The sequence below is a fragment of the Panthera onca genome, chromosome C1 (genome assembly GCF_046562875.1).
Source record: "Panthera onca isolate mPanOnc1 chromosome C1, mPanOnc1 haplotype 2, whole genome shotgun sequence".
Lineage (NCBI taxonomy): Eukaryota > Metazoa > Chordata > Mammalia > Carnivora > Felidae > Panthera > Panthera onca.
Window position 1 is genome coordinate 44,806,953 of NC_138346.1, and position 20,769 is coordinate 44,827,721.

Genomic DNA, 20,769 nt, shown 5'->3' on the forward strand with positions numbered 1-20,769 from the left:
CCAAGGGAAAAAATATGGAATTCGAATTTTGAACACTAGTATTCAACTAGTATTTGAACTAGTAACTTGAGTTAGTTAACATTTATAAAATACTATACCCAACACCTGCAGGATATATATTCTTAACTGCATATGGAATATTCACTAAGACAACATAACATGGTGGTCTCAAAAGGTTTCAAAAGCTTGAAATCTTAGAGTATATTTTCCAACCACCACAGAATTAAATTAGAAATAAGTGGTAATAAAATATACAGAAAGGCCCTAAATATTTGGAAACTATCGCATTTCTGAATAATCCGTGGGGCAAGGAAGAAATCACAGGGAAATTAAAATGTTTTCAACTAAATAGAAACCATATCAAATTAAAAAAAATTTTTTTTCAATGTTTGAGAGACAGACAGAGTGCGAGTGGGGGAGGGTCAGGGAGAGAGGGAGACACAGAATTGGAAGCAGGCTCCAGGCTCTGAGCTGTCAGCACAGAGCTCGACGCGGGGCTTGAACCCACAAACCATGAGGTCATGACCTGAGCCAAAGTTGGACGCTCAACCGACTGAGCCACCCAGGCACCCCCAATTTTTTTAAATGTATCACTAGTGCTTAGAGGGAAAGAGATGGATTTAGATGCTTCTAATAAAAATGAAGGTTTAGTTTAAATCAGTGATCTAAACTAGGACCATAGAAACTAGAAAAAGAAAAGTAAACCAAAAATAAGTAGAAGGAAGGAAATAATATGGATAAGAGCAAAAATCAATGAAGCAAAAAGGGCAAACAATAGAGAAAAATCAGTGGAACCAATGCTGGTTTTTAAGGAAGATTAAATAAAATGGAGAAGTCTCTACTCTGATCAAGAAAAGTGACAGGACACATTACCAAGATGTGAGAAAAACAGTAGTACAGATGCTATATGTGTTAAACAAACCAACCAGAGAATATTATGTACAACTTTACAACAATACCAAATTACCAAAACCAACACAAGAGAAAATAGAAAGGTTGATAGCTCTTTATCAATTAAAGAAATTAGATCTATAACTTAAATATTTCCAAAAAGAAACCCCCAGGCTTAAAAGACTAGCTAGTGCTCTAAATTCTTTCATACACTCCAGGAAGAAATAATACCAATCCAACTTAAACTCTTCAGAAAACAGAGAAGGAGGAAACACTTCTAAATTTATTCTACATCAGGTCAGGATTACACTGTTACCAGAAGTAAAGAGATTTGAAGAAAACTCTACAAGTCAATATCCCTCATGAACACAGACACAGATCCCATTTTTTTTTAAATGGCAAATTCAATTCATATAATACATCATGACCAGGTGGGATTTATACCAGGAATGCAAGAAATGCAACAGAACATTCAAAAGTCAAGAAATATAATTCACATATTTTTTAATTTTTAGCTTATTTATTTTTTGAGAAGGAAATCCCAAGCAAGTTCCACACTGTCAGTGCAGAGCCCAGTGCGGCACTTGAACTCGTGAACTGTGAGACCATGCCCTGAGCTGAAATCAACAGTTGGACGCTTAACTGACTGAGCCACCCAGGTGGTCCTATAATTCATCATTAACATAAAGATTACTGGGCACTTGGGTGGCTCAGTCAGTTAAGCATCTGATTCTTGATTTCTGCTCAGGTCATGATCCCAGGGTCGTGGGATCAAGCCCTGCATCAGGCTCCGTGCTGAGCATGGAGCCTGTTTAGGATTCTCTTTCTCCCTTTGCTCCTCTCCCTAGCTCATGTACTTACTCTCTCAAAAACAAACAAAACATAAAGATTACCATAACTGGATAATCCTCTCAATAAATGTAGAAAAAGCATTTGATAAAACCACCATTCATGATAAAAATTCTCAGCAAACTAGCAATAGGAATTTCCTTAAAACTAATGTTAATGGTGAAAGTGAATACTTTTGCCATGATAGGAACAAGTCAACAATGTTCATTCTCATGATTGCTATTAATATTGTACTGGGGGAGGGGACAAATACAAAGACTGTCCAAAAGGAAAAGGAAATTGCTTTTATTTGCAGATGATATGATTGTATATGTAGAAAATCTTTAAGATTATACAAAAAACTAGAATTTTAGCAAGGTCTCAAGATCTAAAATTGCTACACAAAAATCAATTACTTTATGATTAGACAGTAAAGAACTGGAAGATGAAATTAATGCCACTTGGAATAGGGTGGAAAGTATGAACCCTTAGGGATAAATATAACAAAACATTAAAGAACTACACTGCATAATATTGTGTATTTGTATATTTGTATGAATAATACAAACTGTTACTGAGAAAACTGAAATAAAGTGTTATGATCTCAAAGACAATATTAAGGTGTCACTACTTCCCAAATTGATGTATATATATATATTTCTAGGCATTCATCTAAGACAAATGGAAACATGTCTGCCAAAAAACTTGTATGATAATGTCCATAGAAGCTTTATTCACAGCAAAGCTGGAAACAACCTAAATGTCCATCAGTAGGCTTATTGGAGAAGCAAATTGGGGATCTCCATGAAATGGAATACTAGTTGACAATAAAAAAGAATGAACTGTAGATAAATGCAACAACATGGGTGAATCTCAGAAATGTGTCAAGCCAGATACAAAAGGCTGATCGTATTTCTATGAATTTTAAGAATGGACAACATTAATCCCATAAATGGAAATCATACATGGTTCTATTTGAGTAAGGGCTGTGTGGAAGGGGTCGTGAAAGAATGTTCTAAGTGATATAAATGTATATCTTGATTAGAGTGTTGATTACATGAGTATATACATTTGTCAAAACTTTTCAAATTATACCCTTAATATCTATGTAATTCACTGTAATTTTTACTTCAATAAAATGTATGTAACAGTTTTGAGAACATTCTGGGAGATACAAGTCCAGGGAATTGATATATTTATACCTGAAAAAGGCTGCCTGCTTGAATCAGTCACACCAAGTTTTAAAATCAGTCTAAAATTCTAACTCTTAAAGTGATGAGGCAGCATCCAGTGCACAAACCAGCTCACAGTGCTGTGTGCCTGCTGTGATAGGCATGTGATTTCCATTGTTCTCACACTGGCCTAAATCAGCCCAAACTCAGTGGTCATATTCTTCGGCACCTACAGAAAAGCAAGAACCCTCCATCTACCCACTGCTACCAGTTCAAGGGCTTTCTCACTTCCTTTAGGAACTTGGAGAGATCCCCATGGCCCTGGGATCATGACCTGAGCCAAAATCAAGAGTTGGACGCTCAGCTGATTGAGCCACCCAGGCACCCTCAATAGTGTTAGTTATTAATGCAAGTCAATAATTTAGCAGATTGTACAATTAACCTTCTTAGGACAACATGTGGGATCAGCTGTCCTAAGTTAATTTTCAGCCTACATTATTCATCTGTCTGGCTGGGAAGTTACTATGGCTATCAGCTGAAGGCATAATACAATAAATGCTGGATATTAACCAGGAAAAGTATTTTAGCTCTGTCATTTTAAATGGCTGATTAAAGAAATCAATTTTCAAAAGTGAGCCCAGAAATAAACCCGTACTGTATGGCCAGTTAGTCTATGACAAAGGAGGCAAGAATAGACAATAGGGAAAAGACAGTCTCTTCAATAAATGGTGCTGGGCAAACGACAGCTACATGCAAAAGAATAAAAATGGACCACTTTCTCACACCAGAAATAAACTCAAAATAGATTAAAGACCTAACTGTGAGACCTGAAAAAAAATAAAATTCCTAGATGAAAACACAGGCGGTAATCTCTTTGACACCGTCCTTAGCGATATTTTTCTAACTATGTCTTTTAAGGCAAGGGAAACAAAGGCAAACCATTGGGACTACATCAAAATAAAAACCTTTTGCACAGCAAAGGAAACAACAAAATGAAAAGGCAACCTACTGAATGGGAGAAGATATTTGAGAATGATATATCTAATAAGAGATTAACATCCAAAATATATGAGGAACTTATACAGCCCAACACAAAAGAAACTCTGATTTTAAAATGTGCAGAGGACCTGAATAGACATTTTTCCAGAGAAGACATACACATGGTCAACAGACACAAGAAAAGATGCTCAACATCACTAATCATCAGGAAAATGCAAAGCAAAACCACAATGAAATATCACCATACACCTGTCAGAATGGCTAGAATCAAAAAGAAAAACAGGTGTTGGTGAGGATGTGGAGAAAAAGAAAACCCCTGTGCACTGTTGGTGGGAATGCAAACTGGTGCAGCCACTGTGGAAAATAACACAGCAGTTCCTAAAAAAATTAAAAATAGAATTACCATATAATCCAGTAATTCACTACTGGGTATTTACCCAAAGAAAGTGAAAACACTAATTCAAAGAGATATATGCACCCCTATGTTATTGCAGCATTATTTTACAATAGCCAAGATATGGAAGTGACCCAAGTGTCCATATAGATGAATGGATAAAGAAGATATGATTTATGTGTACACACACGCATGCACGCACACAATGGAATATTATTCAGCCATAAAGAAAAAAATGAGATCTTGACACTTGCAACAACATAGATGGACCTAGAGGGTATAATGTTAAATGAAATAAGTCAGAGAAGGACAAGTACCATGTGACGTCACTTAAATGTGAAACCTAAAGACAAATGAACAAAGAAATAAACAAAAAAACCCAGACTCTTAAATACAGAGCACAAATTGGTAGTTGCCACAGGAGAAGTGAGTGGGAGGATGGGTGAAATGATAAAGGGGATTAAAAGGTATAGACTTCCAGTGATAAAAAAGTCACAGAGATGAAAAGTACAGTCTATAAAATATAAAAGTACAGGGAACACAGTCATAATATAATAACCTTGTGACAGTGACTACACTTATCACGGTGAGCACTGAGTAATGTATAGAACTGTTGAATGAATATGTTGTATACCTGAAACTAACATAACATTGTATACTAATTATACTTCAATAAAAATACTGAAAATCCATTTCGTTTATACTTTAGTTTATAATCTTAAGATACATAAAGAGCTGTGAGAACATTCCTTAACCATCCAGCCAGTCTTTAATTAGTCTCTATTATGTGTTCAGGACCAATGTCTTTAAGTGCTTTCAAACTTATTGAACAAATAAAGTTAAAGAGAGGCAGAGTGAGACAAGATGACAGCTTATTCAGGCAATAAATAGTGTAGATGCCCAGAGAAAGTCCTTAATTTGTTTTATCTTTGCCTTAATAGGAGAAGTGTCCATTTTTTGTTTATGCCACTGGCAGCTAAATACAATATAAGGATGCCTTTCCTCCCACCACACCTTCTCCCTCACCACCCCCCATCCCAACACACACACGCGCACACACACACACACACACGCAGAGCACAGGCATGCATAAAAGAAAGGTCCTTTGACTTGTTTCCCTCAATGTTACTGAGGAGCCTCAAAGCGCTAAGTATGTGGAGTCAGGCCACAGCCCTGGCACTTCCCTTGGGAACAGGTCTAGCACCTACTGGGTCTTCTATTGGATCCTTCAAACAGAAGATTTAAATTACTGCAGCCCATTCATTCCGTGTAGTTCATTTCAGAGCTGTGATGCTCCATCCTGGATGCAGTGTCATCAAACTAAGCCTCATGAGTAAGCTCCTTTGGAATATACCAGGGAAGGTGTCAAGCCGTAACTTGAGTATGAGGCCCAAACACAAAGCACTAGCCAAAAAAAAGCAGCTTCTAAATATCTTTCTGGAAATGAACAGACCTCTAAATCCCTGAAAGTCCGCCTTAAATACTAGATTAACAGAAATGGTTATTACTGCTGTCCTACTTTATATCATATGCTAAGCCTCTGAACAGGTTTCCAAGATGTTTTTATCTCAAGCTATGGCTTAAAATGGGCCCTAGCCCTGAATTAATGAGAATCTTTATATAATTTAAAAAATGCTATAGTCTTTAAAAGAAGTCTTATGCATATAGGGGTGCCTGGGTGGCTCATTCAGTTAAATGTCCTACTCTTGATTTCAGCTCAGGTCATGATCTCATGATTGAAACCCTGCATTGGGCTGCACGCTGACAGTGAGGAACCTGCTTGGGATTCTCTCCATCTCCCTCTGCTCCTCCCATGTGTGCTCTCTCTTGCTCTCAAAATAATCTTAAAAAAAAGTCTTATGCATATATATTTTTCAAATTTCAATGTAGATGCAATTAATAAATGCTAATTCATTAAAAAATATGAGTTCATTAAAAAAATACCTGAGTTCCTAATAGGATGTTTGTCATTATTCATTCTCTAATAATGGGCACCAAGAGTATATTTTCTTTCTTGTTGCGGGGGGGGTCCATAAAATTGGACTTTAAACAGAAGTCTTTGTCCTGATAATATTGAGAATCACTTAGACTTTAAATTCATAACAGGGTCAAATGATGCCAGTTAAACTGGCAAACAAATGAACTCAGATTTAATACTCTCACCAACAAGTAAAAGCTGGAAAATATGGCAAATATTTTGGCCAGTTTGAAGGTTGCCTAAAGAGCACTACTTTGGAAACCGAACAGTTGGATTGGTCCTTAGGCACGCAGAACGTATGCAGTGTGCATCTGCTCACCTGCAGGGTGGTCTCAGGATGACTCTTCGTGAGGTCACATTTGGGGTTCAATTTTCTCAATGGAGGGGCAGGGGAAATAACACTGTTAATTGAGAGGCTAATGTATGAGATTCTAATAAACATGAGTAGAGCTATGTGGTAGGACTTCATCTGTAAACTGAGATCCACCTCAGACATTCATCATAAAATTTAAGTGAGCGTCCATATATAAAACATCTAGAATTGTTTTGGAACAAGCAAGGTGTTCAGTAAGTGTCATTTCCTTTCCTTCTTTCTCTTAGATTGTCCCCTAAAACTACTATTACCAAATTATTTTAAGCGCTTTGCTGTACTTTAAGATAATTAAAGAAAGAGAAGAATATAAGAATGCTGACAGTGATTTTGAATCATTACAATCAGGTAATAGATCTAAAACAGGTGTCAATGTTTCACCCATTTTACCAAGTCCTCCAGGTGGAGAAGAGAAACAGGCATTTCTCCTGGCCCTCTGAGCTTTACTCTGGGTACGTGTCTGGTTTCACCTGACCAATCCTATTTATGACTAGGAATATTGAATCTTAGTCTGCAGTAATTCTTCCAGTACTATCCATATAAATCCCTGCAGGAAAATGGAGAGTAGCTACTGATCAATTAGTTGGGGGAAAAAAAAAAAAAAAAAACTAGCTGAAGAAAAAAAATTTGATCTAGATCCCACTAAGAATATAAAACATTTAACATATACTTTTTTTTTTTTTTAGAGAAAAGGGATGTGCATAAGCAGGGGAGAGGGACAGAGGGAGAGAGAAGCTTGAGCAGGCTCCACGCTCCACCCCCTGACCAGGGACTCAGTTCCATGACCCTGAGATCCTGACCTGAGCCAAATCAAGAGTCACATGTTCAACTGAATGAGCCACCCAGGCACCCCAAGAATTTAAAACATTTAAACTTTATATTCTATATTCATTTTTTAGTCATGTCAGGCCACAGCTAAATGACACAGCTGTACTTGTGATGCATGAATTAAGCTCCATAAAATTCTGAAGCCAGTTCCTTAACTGTTGTGAAATGGAGGTGGTATGAAAAACTGGTAACAACGTCAGAATATTGTCTTTAGTTTGTTACACCTGGACTGCTCTTTAGACCCTGTACCTGAAACTAGGAATTGGAACTTGAATCAGAACATGAAACCAAAACTAATGCAAAAATGAATGTTCAGTCTTAAAACTCACTGCAAGCTGAAAATCATGATGCAATCATCCTTATATGCTAAGCCAATTATTCCATAGATTCCTTCTTCACATTTGTAAAATGCTTTGTCTCTTAAAAAGGGCTTTCTTATCATTTCTCCTTCTCTCTAGTATTACTACACAAAAATTTCTTCTTTCTAAAAATTTACCTATTCTTAAGTGTGCATCTCAAGTCCACTTCCTGTATAAAGGCCATCTCGCTACCTAATATCACTCTATCATGCTCTTGGGTTTCCGCGCCATATTTATCTTCATCACTGTATTTCCCATTCTGCCTTGTTTACAAGTCTGTACCCATACCAGATGGACTCGTAAAGGCTTGAACATGGTCACAGCACTTAAATGCTTTCTGAAAGAAGACTGGTAATAAGTCATTGTTATTCATCCTTGCATCTCACTTCTATACGCATGCATAATGAAGGGCTTCAGTAAATGTTAATTGACTTAAATAATTTAACTCTAGATGTTGGAAAGAAATTCCTATACAGGCATACCTCAAAAAAACTGTGGGTTCAGTTCCAGACCACTGGCTGTTAAAGCAAATATCACAATAAAGCAAGTGAAAAGAATGTCTTGGTTTCCCAATAAAAATAGTTATGTTTACAGTATTCTGTAGTCTCCTAAGTGTGCCACAGCATTATGTCTAAAAATGCAAATGTACATAAATAAAAATGCTTTACTGCTAAAAACTGCTAACGATCATCTGAGCTTTCAGTGAGTTGTAATCACTCATCACAGATCACCATAACAAATAATAAAAGTTTGAGATATTGTGAGAATTACCAAAATGTGACAGAGAGATGAAGTGAGCAAATGCTGTTGGAAAAACGGTGCAGACAGACTCGCTCAACACAGGGTTGCCACAAATCTTCGATTTGTAAAAAAGGCAGTATCTACAAAGTGCAATAAAACAAGGTATAGCTGTACTCCTACAAAGAGAGCAGCAGAGTATATATAACCATACATTACAAATGATAACCAAGTGTCTGGAGCTTTTCAGAGTAAATTATCCATCTATCTCTGTTTCTATTGAGCATATCTCATTTCCATTTTTCCCTTTACTCTTTCCCTGGTGTCTTATCGATCTTTTATGCAACAGAAAGGAATTATTTTTCCATATTTTACAAAGTACATTGATGTAGACTGTGTACGTAAGCAAGTTAAATATCCTGCCTGAGGAAGCACATAGTCTGGATGACAACGCACGAAGAGACCAGTTGCACTGCCTGTTCTGGTACTCAGATCTTTTGAATATGGCTTCAGGGATCTCGCTGCCATATCACAGTGCCTCCCTTTCAGATTTCATGATATGCACTAAATCAGATAAACAGTGTATTTATGGAACAATTTATTTTACAAGCCCATTCTCTAAAAGAATGGTCTTGGGGCGCCTGGCTGGCTCAGTCGGTTAAGCATCTGACTTCGGCTCAGGTCATGATCTCACAGTTTGTGAGTTTGAGCCTGGTGTTGGGCTCTGTGCTGACAGCTCAGAGCATAGATCCTTCTTCGGATTCTGTGTCCCCCTCTCTCTCTGCCCCTCCCCACTCACACTGTGTCTCTCTCTCAAAAATGAATAAACATTTAAAAATTAAAAAAAAAAAAGAATGGTCTTAAAGGCGATAGGGTACAATGAACATTCTCAAACACAGGTAGTAGTTTCAACTGCTTCAATAATAGCATAACAACTCACGTTAGAAGCTTTAAACCAAATATCCCACCTCAGAAATCTATCTTAAAGAAATGATCAGAGTTGCCAACAAAAATTTATATATAAACTTTTTCATGGTAGTCTTTTTTGTAATTAGAAGAATTGAAAATAAGCTACATGTGCAATGACATGTGATTTATCATAGGCTTATATCCTGAATATTATGTAACTGTTAAATAACTGTAGTAGATAGCCTCTACAATGGCCCCCAAGTAATCTCTGCCTCCAGAAATTCCCATCCCTTGCTTAATTCCCTCTTCTTGTAGGACCAATGATTTACTTCTAACAATAGAGTATAGCAAAAGTGATGGGATGTCATTTCCAAGATTAAATTTTAAAGAGACCATGGCTTCTGTCTTGCACTCTTACTCCGATGGAAGCCAACTTCTGTGTTATGAGAAGCCTTATGGAGAGGCCCATGAGGCAAGGAATTGAGGAAAATCTCTATACAGCAGGGTGCATAGAACTGGTTTGTTCCCCACTTAAGCCTTCAGATGAGATCACAGCCCCAACTGCCAACTGTGAAAGGCTTTGACAGGCAGGCACTCATCTAAGCTGCACCCAGATTCCTGATTCACAGGGACTGCAAAATTAATGTATGTTATTTTAAGCCACCTACTTTTAGGGTAGTTCATGGTAAACAGATGATAACTTTTTAAAAGAATACTTAGTAGCATGAGGCAATACTCATATGTTAAGTTTTTAAATAACTAGTCAAGAGGTTTATTTATCCATGACAAAACAAACGAAAGTATTGTTTTAAAACATGTATTGTGTACTCACATATTTGTTATTTGAACTAGTAATTTCCTACATTTCCATTCACTGAAAATATTTTCAAGACTGTTATAAAGCCTATCTTGTAATATCATATAATTTTAAGTATAATTATTATTAGCTAAAAAAAGACACCAAACATTGAAAATATTACAACCTGCCTCCTAAAACATGGTAGAAAAGTTTACAAAGATTAGATTTATCTGAGTCTTAAGAACTGATAATTTTTAAAAGCAGAAAAATATATATGTATTATTCTGGTTTTTAAAATATAGATGCTTAAGAAAAAATAGAGTTAAATACAAGAAAACATGAACAGAGTTGCTCTTTGGATGGTGGGATCATAGGTAACTTAAATTTCCTCTTTATGCTTTTCTCTGTTTCCCAAAATTTTTTCAAATATATGTGTGTGTATATATATACATATATATTACATATATAATTACATATATATACATATATATACATATATGTATACATATATACATATATATACATATATGTATATATACATATATACATATATACATATGTATACATATATACATAATTACATATATATGTGTGTGTGTATATATATATATGTATATATATATGTATATATATATGTAATTTGTATCGGAAATGTCTTTTTTAAAAAGCCAACCTGATAATGTAATGTAACACATTTTAGTTCCTTCAAACCCAGATTTAATGCTAATATGAGACTCACCATTTTGTGAAGAAAGAGAACAGCACTGGATCCACTGATCCAAGTGGTAATACTTAATTAGCAAGTAAAAATAGTCAATAGGACTATAATACATCTAAATTTAAAAAAAAAAGCCATCAAGCTGAGTCAAATGAGAGGGCTAAACTAATGCAAAATTGGTTAGAACCAAGCACAAGTTTGTGAGGAGAAATTGTAGATGCCTTCCATGGCACTGGTTCTAAAAGATTAAGATTTATAATCAGAATAGTAAAAAGTTGAGCAACTCCTATATCTCCCATAAATTCAGTATTTATCATCTGTGATTTACCTAAATATTCCTGAATCTTACATTCTACCCTACTTATATGAACTTTGGGGGCAGTGCTGTTCTATGTATAGTGTAAAGTATGTCTTTTATTAATTCTAACACTATATGTACAGGAGGAAGGGAAAAGTTGTTTGAGATTTTAGGGTTTGGTGAAATTATTGTGAAGCCAGTTCTCATTTCTTTGAGTGTAGACTGGTAGTTCATCTAAGATCCTGACCAAGATTCTTTTTTAAAAAAAATGACACCTTGAGGCTTCCAGAGAAGATGACAGTGTAGGAGGATCCTAAGCTTATCTCATCCCATGGACACACCTAGCTAACACCCACATCAGTAAAAGTAACCTAGAAAATAACCTGAAGACTGGCAGAACAGATTCTCCATAGCTAAACGCAGAGAAGAGGCCACATCAAAAATGGTTGAAAGGATGGAGATGTGGCCAGGAACCAAAATGACCCATGAGATTGTCCACAGGAGGGAGGAACACTACAGGCATGGAGAGGGAAGAGAAGACCCCACTTCAGGCACCTGCGGCATGGAGAACCCACACTGGGAAGATGGATCCCCACAACATTTGGCTTTGAAAAACCAGTGGGGCTTAACTTGGCAAGTTCTTAGAATCAGTGGGGCTTAACACCAGGAACTTTAAAACTCAGCTGGCTTGGCTCTGGGGAACCCAGAGGGCTATAGGAAATTGAGATAGCATAACAAACAGCCCTGACATACAGTACAGAAGAAGCAGTTTGAAAAAGCCTGGGGTACACAGGAAGGAGATTTATTTACTAATCTCAGGGTGTGCTGAAGGGGCAGGGATCTTTGGGAGACTTCTCTAGGAACAAAAGAGGTGGTTGGCACCATTTTCCTCCTCTGCTCCCCAGATACACAGATACTTGTAGGAACCAGCGGGAACATGATCTCTACCTAGCTTGCTAATAGCATACTCCAGTCCTGCATTCTTCTGCAGTCTGATCCCCTCCAACCGGTCCTCCACAGGACTTCTACAAAGGTCTCCTGCTACAGCAGACAAGTGCAAACCTTGCTAACATCACCCACTCACCCCTGCATAACCCGTGGATCTGCCCCACCCAAACTGCACTGGGCAGGAGTCCATCCAATGCAGAGCACTAAGCATGGCATTGTGCAAGAGCCCCAACAGGCCCAAAGTGACTTCTTCCTTGGGAAGAGAAAAAGATAACCACACACACCAGTTCAACTGGGGCACTAGCAGTGGCCTGGGGGCAGACACCTGGCCTGACTGCAGGCCCCACCTACCAACAAAAGCCCTGTAATTCAGTGCTACTGCAGCCCTGGCAGATGCCTGATCTGACCCAAATCAAGCCCAAGGTGGCCCCAGATTGGCTCACTAACAACAGAGGGACCAAACCCTGCCCACAACAGGCAGACAGCCATTGCAGATGACTGGACTGAAGGCAAATGTGGCTCAGACACAACAGTAGGGTACATGCAACATACATAGGAGATACCCCTGAAGCGCCAGAGTCTGGTGAACAGGGGACACTGCTGCAGGGCACTACAGGACCTCTTCTTCATAAGGCCACTACTTTCAAGAGCAAGGGACATAGCTGACTTTCCTAACACAGAGAAACACAGAGAGTTAGAAAAAATATAAGATCAAGGAATATGTCCCAAATGAAAGAACAAGATAAAATCACATCAAGACAGCTAAATGAAACAAAAATAAGTAATATGTCTGATAGAGAATTTAAAGTAATGGTCATAAAGATACTGTACTTGAGAAAAGAGAGGAGGGTTTCAGTGAGATCTTCAAAATAGAAAGAAAACATACAAAAGAATAAATCAGAAATGAACTCATTAACTGAAGTTAAAAGTACACAGGCAGGAATAAATAGTAGTAGAGAAAGCAGAAGAATGGAACAGCGACCTGGAGGACAGAGTAATGGAATGCAATCAAGCCGAACAGGACAGAGAAAGCAGAAGAAAGGTAAGAATAGATTAAGGGAATTTAGCGACATCATCACATGTAACAACATTTTATTCCGAAGGGATTCTGAAGGAGAAGAGAAAGAAAAGGGGACAGAAAATTTGGAGAAAAAATAGCTGAAAGCTTCCTGAGTATGGGGAAGGAGACAGAAATCCACATCCAGGAGGCACAGAGAGAGCCCCCAACAAAATCAACTCAAGGAGGTCCACACCAAGACAAATGGTAATTAAAAGAGGCTTCCAGACAAACAAAAGCTAAAGGAATTCATGACCATTAAACCAGCCCTACAAGAAATGCTAATGGGGACTCTGAGTGGAAAGGAAAGACCATAAGTAGGAGTAAGAAAAGTAGGAAGCACTAAAGTAGGAAGCAATAAAATTAATTAGATCTATAAAAATCAGTAAATAGTCTCACAAAATGAAAGTCTGTAAATTATGACAACATATACCTAAAACGTGGTGGGAGGGGGAAAGGATTAAAGAATGTTTTCAAACTTAAGCAACCATCAACTTAGTATAGGCTGTTACGAGCATAAGATGTTATATATAAACCACATGTTAACCACAAATCAAAAACCAGTCGTAAGTATGCAAAAAATAAAGAGAAAGGAATCTAAGTATATCATTAAAGAAAGGTAACTAATCATGACAGAAGAGAGCAAGGGAAGAAAGGAACAGAGAACTACATACACAACCATAAAACAAGTAACAAAAGAGCAATAAGTACATACCTATCAATAATTACTTTGAATGTAAACAGACTAAATATTCCAGTCAAAAGACATAGGGTGATGGAGTGGATAACAAACCAAGACCCATTCACACACTGTCTACAAAAAACTCATTTCAGACCTAAAGATACATGCAGACTGAAAGTGAAGGGATAGAGGGGAACTGGGTGGCTCACTTGGTTAAGCATCAGACTTCAGCTTAGGTCATGATCTCATGGTTCATGAGTCTGAGCCCCGTATCAGGCTCTGCTCTGACAGTGTGGAGCCTTCCTGGGATTTTCTCTCTCTCCCTCTCTCTGTCCCTCCCGTGCTCATGCTCACGCTCACGCTTTCTCTCTCTCAAAATAAATAAACTTAAAAAAAAAAAAAAAAGAAAGTGAAAGGACACAAAAGCATTTATCATGTAAATGGATGTGAAAAGAAAGCTGGGGTAGCAATACTTACATAGGTCAAAACAGACTTTAAAGACGGTAACGAGACTAAGAAGGATACTGTATATTCATAAAGGGAACAATCCAACATGAAGATATAACAATTGTAAATATTTATGCACCCAACAGGAAAGCACCCAGATACATAAAACAGCTATTATGAAACATAAAGGAAGTAACCAATAGTAACAAGATACAAGTATGCAACTTTAACACCCCACTTACATCAATGGATAGATCATCCAAACAAAATCAACAAGGAACCAGTGGCTTTGAATGACACATTGGACCAGATGGATCTGACAAATATATTCAGAATGTTCCATTCTAAAACAGAATCTACATTCTTTTCAAGTGCACATGGAACATTCTTCACAATAAGTGATATATTAGGTCATAAAATAAGTCTCAACAAATTCAAAAAGATCAGTCATACCATGCATCTTTTCTGACCACTATGATATGAAACTAGAAATCAACCACAAGAAGAAATCTGGAAAGAGCACAAATATATGGAGGTTAAAAAACATGCTACTAAACAATGAATAGGATGACCAAGAAATGAAAGAGGAAACAAAAAAAATACATGGAGACAAATGAGAATGAAAACACAACAGTCCAAAATCCTTGAGATACAGCAAAAACTATTCTAAGAGGTAAGTTTATACCAATACAGGCCTATCTCAAGAAGCAAGAAAAATCTCAAATGAACAACCTAACTTTACACCTAAAGGACCTAGGGAAAGAAGAACAAACAAACCTCAAACCAGTAGAAGGAGGGAAATCATAAAGATTAGAGCAGAAATAAATGAAACAGAAACTTAAAAAAAAGCCCCAATAGAAAAGATCAATGAAACCAGGAGCTATTTCTTTGAAAAGATCAACAGAATTGATAGACCTTTAGCCAAACTCAGGAGAGAGAGAGAAAGAGACAGAGAGAGAGAGAGAACAGGAGGGAGGAGAAAGAGTGAGGGGAGACAGATCCAAGAATTTCTTATACTTACAAAAATGGGTTAGAAAAAAGTTTAGGGCAGAAAGCTGCCGCCACAGGGCAAAAGCGTCCAAGGTTAGTTAGCGAGATATTATAATGGGATCACAAGTAACTTGTTATATCACCTGAAGGAAATTACTTTTCATCTGGCACCAATATACTATTGTGCTTTGATCACAAACTCCACTTGCTGCCCAGACCCTTTGCTTCTTACACACACCAGTTAATGATTACTGTCTAATTGTTTTCTTCAAATTCATCATGTATGTAAGATCTTAGGAGCTCAACAAATAGAGACGAAACCCCTGTTCAGGGCTCTTGTCTCCTCCCAGACATTAGCCTCTCTCATATTCAATTCTGAGTCTGCTCTCTTGGTGGACAAGAGAGAACTCCAGGCTCAGAGTCTGTGACAAGAGAGTAGAGTGACAATGAGAGACGACTCAAACAAAATCAGAAATGAAAGAGGAGTTTCAAGAGTGGTTCAGTATTCACAAATCAATCAACATGATACATCACATCAGTAAAAGGATAAAAACCATATGATTATTTCAATAGATGTGGAAAAAGCAGTTGACAAAAGATATCATTCATGATAAAAACTCTCAACAAAAGAGTTTTACAGAGAATATACCTCAACATGATAAAGAATTTATATGAAAAATCCACAGCTAATATTATACTTACTTGTGAAAAGCAGAACTTTTCCCCTAAAGTTAGGAACAAGATAAGAATGTCCACTGTCACTACTTTTATTCAATATAGTACCGGAAGTCCTAGCCACAGCAATCAGAGAAGAGAAAGGAATAAAAGGCATCTAAATTGGCAAAAAAGAAGTAAAATTTTCATTATTTGCAGATGACATGATGGTATATACAGAAAACCTAAAGACTCCACTGAAAAACTACTAGAACTGATGAATAAATTCAGTAAGTTGCAGGACAGAAAATCAACATACAGAAATCCACTGCATTTCTATACACTAATAAGGAAGCAGCAGAAAGAGAAATTAAGAAAACAATCCCATTTACAATTGCACCAAAAACAATAAAGTACCTATGGATAAACTTAACCAAAGAAGTGAAAGACCTGTATTCTGAAAACTATAAAACACTGATGAAAGAAACTGAAGATGATACAAACAAATGGAAAGATATTCCATGGTTATGGATTTGAAGAACAAATATTGTTAAAATGTCTATTCTACCCAAAGAAATCTACAGATTTAATGTAATCCCTATCAAAATACCACAGCATTTTTCACAGATCTAGAACAAACAATTCTAAAATTTGTATGGAACCACAAAAGACTCTGAATAGCCACAGAAATATTGACAATGAAAAGCAAAACTGTAGGTATCACAATCCCAGATTTCAAGTTATACCAAAAAGTTCTAGGAATCAATCAGTATGGTACTGGCACAAAAATAGACATAAAGATCAATAGACTAGAATAGAAAACCCAGGAATAAACCTTTGATTATATTGTCAATTAATCTTTGACATAGGAGGCAAGAATTTCCTATGGGAAAAAGACAGTCTCTTCAACGAATGGTACTGGGAAAACTGAAGAGCTACATGCAAAAGAATGAAACTGGACCACTCTTACACCACATACACACAAAAATTCAAAATGGATTGAGGACCTAAATGTGAGACCTGAAACCATAAAAATCCTAGAAAAGAGCACAGGCCGTAATTTGTCTGACACTGTCCATAACAACATCTTTCTAGATATGTCTCCTGGAGCGAGGGAAACAAAAACAAAAATAAACTATTGGGACTATACCAAAATAAAAAGCTTCTTTACAGAAAAGGAAACAATCAAAAAAACTCAAAGAGAACCTACTGAATGGGAAAAGATATTTGCAAATGATACATCTGATAAGGGGTTAGTATCCAAAATATATAAAGTACTTACACAATCCAACACCAAAACAAAAACAAACAAAAAATGTAAAAAATGGGCAGAAGATATGAACAGACATTTCTCCAAGAAAACATACAGATGGCCAACAGATACATGAAAAGATGCTCAACATCAGAGAAATACAAATTAAAACCACAATGAAATATCACCTCACACCTCTAGTGTATGAGGCTAGACACACACACACACACACACACACACACACACACACACGAAACAACAAGTGCTGTGAGGATGTGAAGTAAAAGGAACCCTCATGCACTCTTGGTTGGAATGCAAACTAGTGCAGCCGCTGTGGAAAACAGAATGGAGGTTCCTCAAAAAATAAAAAATAGAACTATCATATGATCCAGTAACTCCACTACTGGCTATTTACCCAAAGAATACGAAAACACTAATTTGTAAAGATATATGCATTCCTATGTTTATTGCAGCATTATTTATAATAGCCAAATAATGGAAGCAGCCCAAGGGTCCATTAGTAGGTGAAGGGATAAAAGAGATGTGGTGTTGTTGGGATGAGCACTGGGTGTTGTATGGAAACCAATTTGACAATAAACTTCATATAAAAAAAAGAGATGTGGTGTGTATGTATATGTGTATACACACACACACACTATATGTATATATATATATATATATATATATATATATATATATATATAAATACATACATACACACACCCAATGGAGTATTACTCAACCATAAAAAGGACTGAAATCTTGCCATTTGCAACAAAATAGATAGATGTAGAGGGTATAATACTGAGATAAAACAGAAAGAAAAGTACTGTATGAGGAATTTAAGAAACAAAACAAAGAAATTTTTAAAAAGACAAAAAACAAGACTCTTAATTATAGAGAATTAATAGCTATCAGAGGTGAGTTGGGGGGGTGGGTGAAATAGGTAAGGGTATGAGGAATACTTGTATCACAATGATCACTGAGTAATTTCTAAAATCATTGAATCACTATATTGGACACCAGAAACTACTATAACATGGTACATTAATTATAATAGAATTTTAAAAGTAAATTAAAAAAATGACTCTGCGATACCATAAAAACACCAAACTTAAAAGGTCTCCACTGAACAAAACTACTTTATACTCAAAATCAGTGTGTTGAGTCTAGTTTTCTTTCAACTTCACTGGGTGTATGGAGAGAAATACACATACAACAAATGTGTGTATTTAGAGCTCAAAAAAGGAAAAAAATCAATAAATTTTTCATAACGACGTCTTCAAATGGATTTTAACTGGATAGGGGTAGAGGAATTTAATTAGCAATGTGATTACAGGGACTTTCCTTTGCTTCTCTGTATCCTCATTTCTAAACTTAGGTTAATAATTCCTGCCCCAAATTCCTCCTTGAATTGCAGTAAGGAAAACCAGCGCTATAAAAATGTAGCTGCTATTCTGCTACTATTAAGAGAAGCTGGCATTTGAACAGATTATTTTGGATAACTCACACTCCCTTGTTCTGAACAGTTGTCCCAATCCTGTTCACGAAAGTCCAACCCGCAAGAAACACACAAGATTCCCCAATCTCAAAATCTTCTTCAAAGGTGGAAACCATACACTCCAAAAACAATCCTAAGAATGTCAATTCTTGTGAAATTCTATTACAACGTGAATGATCTCATTCCACGGGATGGATAGTATATTTCTCTCTCTCACACATCTATGAATTCATGGAGGGTAGAGACTTTGCCTTACTCAAGCATGAACTTTAATAAGTAGTTTCTAATCAAAGTTCATCCAAAATATCTAAATCTTAGTCATTTTAATAGATCAAATTATCTTAACTGACATTTTTCTGGATCATTAAATTTTCTTTACCTCAAATGCCATTAATGAATTTGAAGGAGATCAGAGTTTGCCATCCCAACACATGCCACAATGGTATAAGGGTTGTTTTGAGCCAAAGGAAATAAGCTCTCTGCACCCCCCTTTTTGTCAAAAAAGCAGGACACAAATTTCCCTTTGTAAAGGTGACTTCATCTCCTATATGAGAAGGAAAACTACTCCAGAGACAATTTTCATCACCTGAGACAACTCTTATCTGTTTAACAGGCCTTATAAAACAAATCCTGATTTATCATATATTTCCTAGTCACCTTCCCATAACTTACCTCCACCCAGGAGCCCCAAACTCCTTTTCCTTTGTCTACCCTCTTTCCCATGATTTTCACCCTTTCTTAAGATGACATATAAGTCTCCAATTCTGTTTCCTTGAAGCACATTCCTTTGTGAACCCCCATGTGTACATAGGTAATTAAATGTTTTTTCCTCCTGTTAATCTATTATCAGTTTGATTTGCAGACCCAGCCAATGAACTTAGAAGTGTTGAGAAAGAGTTTTTCTCTTTCCCTAAAAATTCAAGATTAGTCTTTATGTTATTTAGTGAAATCAAATATTTTAGAACAAGTAGGAGGCATAAATAATAAATTAAGTGTATTAAGTACTATGCACTGAATTAAGTTCCAGACAGTAGTGTATGTACTTCTGAATACTTAAAAGAACTATTATTCTTACGTGGAGATATGGGAAAACGGTGCCCAAATCCACTTGGAATCGAGGTCAAAAGATCTAGAATTCAGAAAGTTTTGCTCTTTTAAGTTTGATCATTCTTTCATTATGCATATGCCACATTCCTAAAGAATGTGGTCATTACAGAGTTCCTATTTTTTGTAGCTGACAGTACAGTATTTTAGGGTGGAAATGGGATGTTGGGATGAGGTGGGGGCAGAGGTACATCTAATTTAAACATTTTTTAAGCCCTCTTTTTACCTATTAAATTTAACTAATCCAAGGAAGTTTCCTGTCCCGTCAATTATTCCCCTAACCACACACACCCATGCTCATTTTCTCCTTGTAGCTTCCCTTATGTTGAAACACACAACCTCCCCCTTATCTCCACCTAACACTCCTTCCCTCTTCCCTGCTGAAACCAAATCCATACTATCTTCATGGCTAGAGAAGCCCCATCTCTTTGTGCAGACTTCCTGGAATTCCTCCAACCCTTATTCAGAATTTTCTTCTTGAACTGATGTCCAGTTGGTCTAATTTCTAAGTGCTGTCTCCCCAAATGAGATTAAATATTCCTCAAAGGCAACAGTCATTTCTCCTTTCGTTATTATGCATAGAGCAGTTCTTACATCCACGAGTTTAATGAATGCTAATTAAAGTTTGGCTATTTACCAAATATCCGTGTACTTCAAAGTCTGTTAGATGTTGACAGTAAAACTGTGAACTATACAGAGTTCTATTTCTTTCATCACACTTAAAAACAAAGGCCACAAACTCATGGTAGTGTTGGGTTGGTGTTTTGTTTGGCCAGTGCAATGTTTAAACTGTTCTGAATTAGAATAATTCTGAGCTGAACATTCATTCCCCAGTTCACAGGGCTCTCTCACT

The 20,769-nt window shown here is 36.7% G+C and overlaps 1 protein-coding gene across 12 annotated transcripts in view; it reads right to left on the minus strand.

The window, feature by feature from the left end:
• AKAP19 (A-kinase anchoring protein 19) overlaps positions 1-20,769 on the minus strand; it is a 60,596-nt gene that overhangs the window by 8,786 nt on the left and 31,041 nt on the right. The window contains exon 1 of one of the 12 annotated variants that reach the window (XM_078451094.2): positions 14,658-14,758. The exons of the other annotated variants lie outside the window; for them this stretch is intronic. The gene's annotated coding sequence lies outside the window, so the exon portion shown is untranslated. Of the gene's footprint in view, positions 1-14,657; positions 14,759-20,769 lie in introns of those variants that run through there. 12 annotated transcript variants of the gene reach the window in all.